Consider the following 11,270-nt stretch of genomic DNA (forward strand, 5'->3'; position numbering starts at 1 on the left):
ATAGTTCCCCACAGAACTTTACTTTGGAGGTCGTGTTGGTTAAAGTTTGCTCTATGATAGCCCGTGTTTTGTTGTCTACTTTGTATTCTGCTAGAATTTTGAAGAGAGTTTTCCGGTCGATAGAGTCGTACGCCTTTTTGAAGTCAACAAAGGTAATGATCAGGTTCTGTTTGTGTTGTAAAATCATTTTCAGGTTCCAAATTTGTTCCGCACAAGACCGCCCTTTACGGAAGCCTGCTTGGTATTCCCCAATCAAGTGGTCGGTTTGGCATTCTAGTCTGTTCAGTAAAGCTTTAGAGAGGATCTTGTATGTGACCGGTAGTAGGGATATTCCTCTGTAGTTGTTCGGGTCAGTCTTGTCACCTTTTTTGTGTAGTGGGTGTATCAGGGCAGTTTTCCAGTCGTCAGGAATTTTCATGGTCTTCCAGATGTCTTCCAAGATCCTGTGGATGTCTTTGGTGAGTTCTGGGTCTTGTAACTTCCAGATTTCCGCGATGATGCCATCTTCTCCTGGTGCTCTACGATTCTTGAGTGACTTTATTATTTCTTTAACTTCTTCTAGAGTTGGAGGTTCACTATCTGGATTGTATGTGCTCGTTTCTGTCATCATTTCTTCCATGGTGGGGTCCGTGTTGAGCAGTTTTTCAAAGTACTTTGCCAGAATGTCACAATTGTTTTTGGTATTGGTTTCTAGGGTTCCATCCGGTCTTCTGAAGCACAAGTTGGGTGGTTGATATCCAGTCATATTTTCTCTGAACGTTCTGTAGAAGTTTCTTGTATTGTTCTTCATGAAGTCTGATTCGATCTCTGTCAGTCGCCGTTTGTCATACTGTCGTTTTTCACTGCGAATGATTTTGCTTGATTGCTTCTGTGTTTTCAAGAAGTTCATCCAATTCTCTTGGGATTTATGGCAACTAAATTTTTTCCATGCACTGATTCGTTGGTCAATAGCTTGGTCACATGTGTGGTTCCACCAACGGTGTTTCCGTGTTCGTGGTGCTTGTGCTAATTTCATGGCCTCTCGGATTCTTCGTGAAAGTTGTGTCCAGTCTGTCGTTTTCTCCATTTTAATTTTGTGTAATATTTGTGTCTGGTTTAAAGTAACGTATTCTGGATCTGGTCTAACAATTTTGTTCTTCTGGAGCTTTTTCTTGGGCAAAGGACGAATCCTGATCTGTAGTAGGTGGTGGTCTGAGTCGAAGTAGCCTTTACGGGTGTCTATGTTCAAAATTTCTTTTTGTGAGTCTTTCTGCACTATTACGTGGTCGATTTGTAGTTCTTGCTTTCCGCTGGGGAATTTCCATGTGGTAAGTTTTCGTGTTGGTTTCTTGAATTTTGTTGACATAATGGCGAGGTCGTGGCTTTTGCAAAAGTCTATCAGATGTTTTCCGTTTTTGTTGGTGTCCTTGTGTGGAGTATGTTTTCCTGTGATATGTCTGTATATCTTTTCTTTTCCGAGTTTGGCGTTGAAGTCTCCCAGTATTATTTTGACTCTATGTGCAGGAATTTTTCTGATAGTTTCTTCCATTGTCGTCCAGAAGTCATCAATTTCGTCCGGGTTTTTCCTGTTGTAGTCATTAGTTGGTGCATGTGCGTTGATTATTGTGTAGGATTTATTGGCTGATTTCACTGTGATGGTGCTGATTCTTTCGTTTGGTGACGAAAAGTCGATTATGCTGTCCGTGATGGACCTGTGTACTGCAAATCCTGTGCCAAAAAGCCTTAGGTTTTTCAGTTGTCTCGATGGTTTTCCTTTGTATATTCTGAAATTCTCCGTGTTGAAATGGTCTTCGTCTGTGAATCGTGTTTCTTGCAGTGCACATATTTTGATTTGAAATTTTTCGAGAGTGTCTGTCAGTTGTTTCATCTTTCCTGTCTTCATCAGTGTGTTCACGTTGAGTGTGCCGATGTAGTGTTTGCGTTTGGTCTTGAGGGAGTTTGAGAAGCTCCGATTCTTCTCATGATGTCCGTGAGCCCCCGGAATCCGATGCTCACGACAATCCCAGTCTATTGACTGGGGCCCGGGGTAATGAGATTTTTCTCGTTGTACCATCATGATGTTTAGTAGTTGGATGTATGGCATGCTGCCGAGTACAACGTGACTTTCCAGATCAGGAGGTTGGTTGAGGCCGCCACTGACATGTGGAGCAGACGCCTTTTGTAGCCGCCCACTGTGGGAACAGACGCTACTAGTAGTTTTGGTCCGCCCCGAGTATTTCATTTCCTCGGTACCACCTATATCTAGGAGGCATTCCCCTATCCGCCACCTGGGGAGGCGCTCGGTTGCGGGTCTACTAACCGCCCCGAGGTATATATATATATATATATATATATATATATATATATATATATATATATATATATATATATATCAGTTCATCATATCCAGTATTAAAAATTTTCTCTTCCTGATGGACACACGTCCAGATCGTCCGCTCTCAAAATTCTGCCATCTCTCCCCCCACATCCACCACTGCTCGCGGCTCACCTCCAATTGCGCAACGATACGCGCTGTTCACATCCAACTGTCCAACACTACAATAGCAAATATTCCAACAATGCCAACCAGGCACAGACTGCACACAGCACAGTCAGTGATTTTCATACAGAGCGCTACGTGGCGCTACCAACATAAAAACCTAAACAGCCTACTTACACCGATACTGCGCGTCTTGTTACCAGTGCCTACGTGAGAGCCAGCTTCTTACCCGCTGCTGTCGTAGCGAATTACTCCTGCTAGCTGCAGCGTACCGATAAAACGCAAAATTTAGAAAATTCAACGCTGTCCGAAACAACATGATAATCCTAAAGGCGTTAGCGTCACGTTGCCTGTGGCCGACTAATCTTTTGTCTGGTGCATTTTGCTCGAGGACCTCACAGGCCTGTCCAGAATAAATCGGGAACGTAAACATGTCGGCCCGTTAGAGGCGAACTTGTGGGACCGTCAGTGCGGGCCACGTGTTCCCTCCACCGGAAGGACAGCGGCGGGCGACGACGTCGGCCGCGGTGGCGAAAAAGTGTCGGCTGTAACGGTAATCGCCAGCCGTAAAATTAACGTGGAAACTAATTAATGCGCGTAATAAGTCGGACGCAGGCTGCTCGGAGCGCGTCCGGGGCCGAGGTGGGCCTGGACGGACGGGGCGTGCCTGGCGCGGAGGCCGCGTCTGCTTTATGGAGCTCCGGGAACGGCAATTTGCAGTCCGCCGCTTTGATAACATCTCCATTTACATGTTTCAGAAAAATCCGGAGACCCATTGAGAGCGGCCGGCGGCCGGGTGAAGGTAACGGGACGCGGTGCTACTGTGTAGCAGCCTGATGGTAACGGCCGGTAATCTGGTGCAAAGTATCGTCCGCCGATAGAACCAGGAAGACGCGAACGCTCCACCACCGGCTCCTGTCCGGGATTAACGGAAGCCGCTGGCAAAAAACCTAGGCGGGGCTCGTCCCTCAATTGGAAAGCGGATTATCAAATTTAAAAAGCGCTAATGCAGTGCGTTGCAACGAGGGCGTCTTGAGAAAACACTTCGTGTGCAGATGTTATGGACTGCTACGATCTTAGACTACAGGGTGTTTCGCCGGCCGGTGTGGCCGAGCCATTCTAGGCACTACAGTCTGGAACGGCGCGACTGCTACGGTCGCAGGTTCCAATCCTGCCTCAAGTATGGATGTGTATGATGTCCTTAGGTTAGTTAGGTTTGAGTAGTTCTAAGTTCTAGGGGACTGATGACCTCAGATGTTGAGTCCCATACTGCTCACAGCCATTTGAACCATTTTGAACAGGGTGTTTCAGGTACGTCTTACTCGCTTTCCCCATCACATCGTCCGCTATTACACACTTGTTGGTGTTGTTGTGGTCTTCAGTCCTGAGACTGGCTTTATGCAGCTCACCATGCTACTCTATCCTGTGCAAGCTTCTTCATCGCACACTACTTACTGCAACCTACATCCTTCTGAATCATCTTAGTATATTCATATCTTGGTCTCCCTCTACGTTTTTTTCCCTCCACACTGCCGTCCAATGCTAAATCGGTGATCCCTTGATGCCTCAGAACATGCCCTACCAACCGGTTCCTTCTTCTTGTCAAGCTGTGCCACAAACTCCTTTTCTCCCCAATTCTGTTCAATACCTCCTCATTAGTTATTTGATCTACCCACCTAATCTTCAGCATTCTTCTGTAGCACCACATTTCGAAAGCTTCTATTCTCTTCTTGTCCAAACACACTGAAGAGTCAAAACATTATGACGACTGCCCACCGCATGGTTGAATGCCTCCTGGTAGTACTGCGGCTACGTGACGCATTAAGGAAAGAACGTAAGCGGAAAAGAGACGAATGGGCAGTCGCTACAGCGAAGATACGGTTCACAAGTGCAGAAATCTACTGATATAAGAGGTTTTGACAAAGGGCACATAGTGTTGCTGCGGCTGGAAACGAGGGGAGTTTTATGGTACCATTGCTTTTCACAATATACATAAATGACCTAGTAGATAGTGTCGGAAGTTCCATGCGGCATTTCGCGTATGATGCTGTAGTATACAGAGAAGTTGCAGCACTAGAAAATTGGAGCGAAATACAGGAAGAGCTGCAGCGGATAGGCTCTTGGTGGAGGGAGTGGCAACTGACCCTTAACATTGACAAATGTAATGTATTGCGAATACATAGAAAGAAGGATCCTTTACTGTATGATTGTATGATAGCGGAACAAACACTGGTAGCAGTTACTTCCGTAAAATATCTGGGAGTATGCATACAGAAAGATTTGAAGTGGAATGATCATATAAAATTAACTGTTGGTAAGGCGGTTGAGATTCGTTGGGAGAGTCCTTAGAAAATGTAGTCCATCAACAAAGGAGGTGGCTTACAAGACACTCGTTCGACCTATACTTGAGTATTTCTCATCATTGTGGGATCCGTACCAGGTCGGGTTGACAGAGGAGATAGAGAAAATCCAAAGAAGCGCGGCGCGTTTCGTCACAGGATTATTTGGTAAGCGTGATAGCGTTAAGGAGATGCTTAGCAAACTCAAGTGGCAGACTGTGCAAGAGAGACGCTCTGCATCGCGGTGTAGCTTCGAGAGGGTGTGTTTCTGGATGAGGTATCGTATATATTACTTCCCGCTACTTATACCTCCCGAGGAGATCACGAATGTAAGAGAGATTCGAGCGCGCACGGAGGCTTTCCGGCAGTCGTTCCTCCCGCGAACCATAGGCGACTGGATCAGGAAAGGGAGGTAATGACAGTGGCACGTAAAGTGCCCTCCGCCACACACCGTTGTGTGGCTTACGGAGCATAAATGTACATTTAGAATCTCTGCAACGGCGAAACTATTCGGCTGTTGGCGTACTACTGTCGTGGTCAGATACGTAGTGTGGTTGAAGGATGGTGGAATAACGCCGTGTGGTACTGGATGTCCACGTCTCATCGCAAAACGTAGATGTCGGAGGATCCAACACTGTGTAATACAGGATAGGCACCGATCTGTGGCAGATCTGACAATGATGGCGTAGGTACAAGTGTTTCAGAGCACACCGTTCAAAGGTCGTTATTGACCATGTTGAAGGTACTATTGTTGCTAGTGGACGGGAGATTTTGGAAGAAGTAGGAGGAGCTGAAATTCCACAAAGTAAAGATGAGAAGGGACAGAGGAGAAAGAAGTGTCCAGTCAGAGAAGTGCGTTATGTCGCGTCGTCATTAAGAAATCAGTTGACAGAGAAGTTGAGTCATTTAAACGCTACGGAGAAAAATGTGTTGCAGCCGGTGTTAGAGAGGATTTATCTTGGTTGTTTGAAGAGAGGCAGTTTCTACCGGCCACGGATTTGGTTCAGCACGATATTCCGACCGGTGGAGCACGGCCGATTGCTCAAAAACCATATCTTACACCGTATCATTTGCAATCCGTAGTCGAAGATACGATTCGGCAGCAATTAGCTGCAGGAATCATTCAGCCCTCCTCAACTTCGTGGGCGTCCCCCGTGATCGTCGCAACGAAAAATTCAGTAAATCGAGAGAAAGTCTATCGTCAATGTAGTCGATATGCGGGCAGTGAATCGACAAACTACCACAAATGCGTATCTGTTCCAGCGCATTGACGAAACATTAGACCGACTAGGCAACTGCAAGTATTTCACCACTCTTGACTTACGCTCTGGATACCATCAAATCCCTGTTGCACCCCAGGACCGCTATAAAACTGCTTTTGTTGTACCTACAGGATTACATGAATTTGTAAGAATGAACTTTGGTCTGAGGAAAGACCCGCGACATATGAAACATTTGCAGATTTGTTGTTACGCGGATTGAAACAAACAACATGCTTGGTATATTTAGATGACATTATTCTTATTTCTGAAACCATCAAAGAACAAGCAGAAGTGTTGAAGGATGTTTTGGGAGGTTTGAAAGGAGCTCACTTGAGTGTGAAATTGAAAAAGTGTGCCTTTGCCCAATCGCAGGTACAATACGAGGGGTGTTTTTTAAGTAAGTACCGTTTTGAGGTTTAAAAAAATATTTTTACATGAAAGCCTGTATCTTAATCTACTTTTCTACATAATTTCTGTCAATATTGAGGCACTTGTCATTACGTTGTACCAGTTTTTGAATACCCTCCACATAGAAGTCTGCTGCATGACTTGTTAACCATTGCATCACCACTGTTTTGACTTCTTCATCGTCTTGAAGATGCTGACCACCCAGGTGTTTCTTCAAGTGCAGGCGCAAGATCGAGGCTGTTCGGAGGATGATCTAGAGTTTCCCATCGAAAAGATGTGATGAGAGCGTTGGTCTGATTCACCACATGCGGACGGGTATTGTCTTGCAGCAAAACGATGTCCTTGCTCAACTTGCCACGTCTTTTGTTCTGAATTGAAGGGCGCAGATTGTGCAATGTCTTACAGTAAGCTGCTGCGTTGATTGTCTCATTACAAGGCATAAATTCCACAAGCAATACTCCTATTCTGTCCTAATAAACTGTGCACATGATTTTCTGGGCAGAAATTGTTTGCTTAAACTTCACTTTTCTGGGTGAATCTGAATGCCGCCATTCCATGGACTGGTGTGATCCAGGCCACCCATGTTTCATCGCCCATAACAATTTGGCTTAAGAAATCATCACCGTCATTGTGGTACCGCTCAAGGAATGTCCATACACTGTCTAAGCATTTGCTTTTGTGCATATCTGTGAATATTTTTGGTACCCAACACGTGCACAATTTTCGGTAATTCACGTGCTCAGTCACAATGCCATACAAAACACTACAAGACACATTAGGAAAGTCATCCTGCAAGGAGGAAATCGTAAAGCGTCTGTTTTCTCTCACCTTATTGTCCACTTCCTGCACCAAACTTTCATTAACAACCAAAGGGCGTCCACTCAGTTGTTCATCATGCACATTTGTGCGGCCATCTTTAAATGCTCTCACCCACTTTCTTACCATTCCCTCGCTCATAATGTTTTTTTTTCCGTAAACTGCACGGATCTCACGATGAATATCGATCGCTTTTGGGCCTTTAGCACTAAGAAATCTTATAACAGCCCGTACTTCACAGTCGGCGGGACTCACGATTATCGGAGGCATCTACAACACGCAGTACACAACGCAGACAAGGAAGAATCAGACTGTAATGGCGTCAGTGCGTAGACAACAGATGTAGGTACCCAGTGTGCATGCGCAGAACGCCGACTGCAGCGCTGCGGCCGCGGTGTGGTGAAACGGTACTTACTTAATAAAACACGCCTCGTATTTGGGACATATAATAAGTGAAGAAGGTGACAAACCGAATCCCCGTTTCAACACAGCAGTTAAGGAATTTCCAACACCAACAAATATCAAAGAATTACAGTCATATTTGGACCTTGACAATTATTACAGATGTTTTGTGTACAATTATGCTACCATTGCTAAGACCCTGACTAGATTATAGAGAAAAGGAGCTAGTTTTATCTGGACCAAGGAATGTGATGAAGCAATGCGACAAATCCAACATGTTTTAACTACAGCCCCTGTACTAGCGTATGCTGTAGGAGCCATCCTGTCACAAGAAATTGATGGAGAAGAACGACCTATTGGTTACACGTCTCAGCAGCTTAACAAACCAGAGTTAAATTACACAACAGCTAAATGTTCTTGTGTTGCTCCAACGACGTTGTCAGTTGTGATTGTAGTGGGCAAAGCACTCCTTCTTCAGGCCATGAGTGGCCTACCGGGACCATACGACCGCCGTGTCATCCTCAAGGAGGATGCGGATAGGAGGGGCGTGGGGTCAGCACACCGCTCTCCCAGTCGTTATGATGGTATTCTTGACCGAAGCCGCTACTATTTGATCAAGTAGCTCCTCAATTGGCATCACGAGGCTGAGTGCACTCCGAAAAATGGCAACAGCGCATGGTGGCCTGGATGGTCACCCATCCAAGTGCTGACCACGCCCGACAGCGCTTAACTTCAGTGATCTGACGGGAACCGGTGTATCCACTGCGGCAAGGCCGTTGCCCAGTGGGCAAAGCATCAGTGAATTTTCACCGTGGCTCAATAGAAACGTGTCGCCTACCGAATGAATCGCATTTCTTGTTACACCAGGTCGATGGTTGGGTTCTTACAAGCAGTCATCCAGGGGAATGCTGTGGGGTACATTGAGTTTGGCTCCACGGGACCTATGGTAGCACTCGAAGACAGCACGACAGCAGTGAACTATGTGAACATTATGTCGGGCCACCTGCGTCCTTTCATGGCTGAAGTCTTCTCTGACGGTGATGACATGTTCCAGCAGCTTAACTCTTCTCGCTACAAGGCAAGGGTCGGGCTGCAGGTTTGAGGACGATGACCGTGAACTCACATTGATGTCTTAGCCAGAAAAATGCGCCTGGTCTGTAACCCTGGAACACGTATCGGTTGCCAGCTGCTTGCTCACAAACCAACGTCCCGTAAGTTGCTGTAATTTAGTGACGTGCGACTAGACATCTGGTGCCACATACTTCTGGAAACCTATCAAGGACTTGTAGAATCCATGCAAAGCGGAATCGCCGCTGTACTGTGTTTGCAAAGTGGACGAACAAGCAGTTAAACGGGTGGTCATCTGATCGGTGTATGTTGCGACGAACGGTAGCTTGGTCTGATGTGGAAAAATGCAAATAAATGTGGATGAGTAAACGTCTGAGACGGAGAAATGTATGCGATCCCTCCCAAGGTCAAAGGTAGGCCCAACATAAAACACTTTGATTGTTTATTATCTGAACGGCCATAGCCTGTATCCGAAAGGCCTTGACCAAAAAGCGCTAGTGGTGACCTATAGGGACAGCTGAACACGTAGCCTCTGACTGCCCAGATCTCGCACGAGTTATCTCCGATAAGAGATAGCTGTTAGCGACAAACGACTTGTCGGATATTCTTCATGACTCTCAAAAGTTTTAAGTGTTCCATAAGCTAGTTAATAAATTTCTAAACATGAGTACCAAGAGCACGTAGAAAATTATAGGCGATCTTAACATCTAGAAAGGCCTCACATATCATAAAAGTGCTGCGATATGTTGGAAGCCAAAATGTAGCCAATGCATAGAAATAATGTTGCGAGAAACTACCGAAAAGCCCGTCTTAACTCGGAAAGCAACACGCTCTACAGATTGGTCAAATTGAAACAAGTGATAGTGGGCCCACAACTTATTATATTCAAATACAGAACCACAGATCGGAAATGCATATTTGATTTGTTATGCACGTACACAGAATACACTGCGTAACAACAACACAGCCCGTAGTAACCTTCAAAGCGAGGTGCGGCGTTCCTGCGAAATATAATGCCATAGTTTTTGGAGACTACCCATTTTTCTCTGCCAAATGATGTGGTTTCAACATGGCAGTGCATCGGGCCACTTCGATGTTCATGTCCTCAAGCATCTGAACAACACGTACCCTCATCGTTGGAATTGAAAGGGGAGGTCCTGTCCCATGGCCAGAGCAATCGCCGGACCGCACATCTCTGGACTCATTCCTCTGGGGTTACGTCCAGACGTTGGTGTAGGAAACCCCCGTAGAAACGAATGAAAATCTACTTGCTAGGGTCCAAGCTGCCTGTCACCTGGTGCGGCAGGCACCAGGGATCTCTGAGAGAGTGCGCAGAACTTGAAGCGGCGTTGCCATGCATGCACTGCGGCTAGCGCTTAGTATGACCTACGTTGTTATGAGGCGTACGCTGTGTAAGATAGTAATATGCATTTAAGACCACTGATCACCTGTACTAAAATTTGCTACTACACGAATTGCGTCCCGTATTAGATCTTTTTCTGGTCTTCACTGACTAGGCTTATTACGACATCGGCTTAGCTGTGCACTTACAGTTTGTAAAACTGTTACGTAAATTTTTGTGAATTTTAACAGAATAAAATCAACAACTAAAAAATTCGTTTTCGTTTCATTACCCTTACCGGTACGTTTAAGGCGAGGTACCGGTGAAATTTCAAGCCAGTCATAAAAAGTTGTAGGATGTTGAAAATTTATTTCATATGATATCTTGGCATGCTGAATTCAGTGGGTAAAATAAGTTTACTAAACAAATTTTTTCATACTTTCTGATTTTTGAGTTTTGAAAAAAAAAAATCGATATTTTTTTCAAACCCATACGTGTAGTTGTTCGCTGTCACGGAATGTATTCACAAAAAGTTTGAGCCAAAAATGCTTAAAATTGGCGTTTTTTATTGTGATCATTTTGATTTTTTTCCAAAATGTTGAAGAATAGTATATTTTCTATCGGTAGGTAGGTACATATGGTGCAGAAATTTAATTGAAACATTGATTTTATATGAAAATGTCTGTGTGTGTGCATAAACTGTAAGTCATCCGTAATCGTGCACGTATATGTGCCTAATCTCTAAGTACCTTCGATAGCGACGTAAATAAATAATAGTATGTATAGTTCACATTTCTTTCTTCTACTTCCAGACATGTGGATTTACGTTCGCGGAGAACTCAACTACGAACTGGAAAGTAGGTATTTGTAAAGGTTTCTGGTCCAGGATGAGTGGCGGCGGTGTGTGAGGTTCTTAGGGAGAGTACATGGTCAACAATCTAACACAGTGCAGTTACTTTAGTTTACATAACTTTATTCATACCACGATACATACATACATACATACACTCTTGCTGTGACGCCCCTGCAGTGTACAGTCTACCAAGTCTAATGCGATGCCGAAGCACGGCAATTGATGACAGAACGACGCCTGATGGCCAAAAAAGATCGACTTTTTTCCATGCGGCCAGCTATACCCACGGCCGACGACTCAA

At 45.0% G+C, this 11,270-nt stretch overlaps 1 pseudogene; it reads right to left on the reverse strand.

Moving 5' to 3' along the window:
• Nucleotides 1-8,369: 8,369 nt before the first annotated feature.
• On the reverse strand, nt 8,370-8,487 carry LOC124712620 (annotated as a pseudogene).
• Nucleotides 8,488-11,270: the final 2,783 nt, after the last annotated feature.

The sequence above is a fragment of the Schistocerca piceifrons genome, chromosome 8, assembly GCF_021461385.2.
Source record: "Schistocerca piceifrons isolate TAMUIC-IGC-003096 chromosome 8, iqSchPice1.1, whole genome shotgun sequence".
NCBI classification, from domain to species: Eukaryota; Metazoa; Arthropoda; class Insecta; order Orthoptera; family Acrididae; genus Schistocerca; species Schistocerca piceifrons.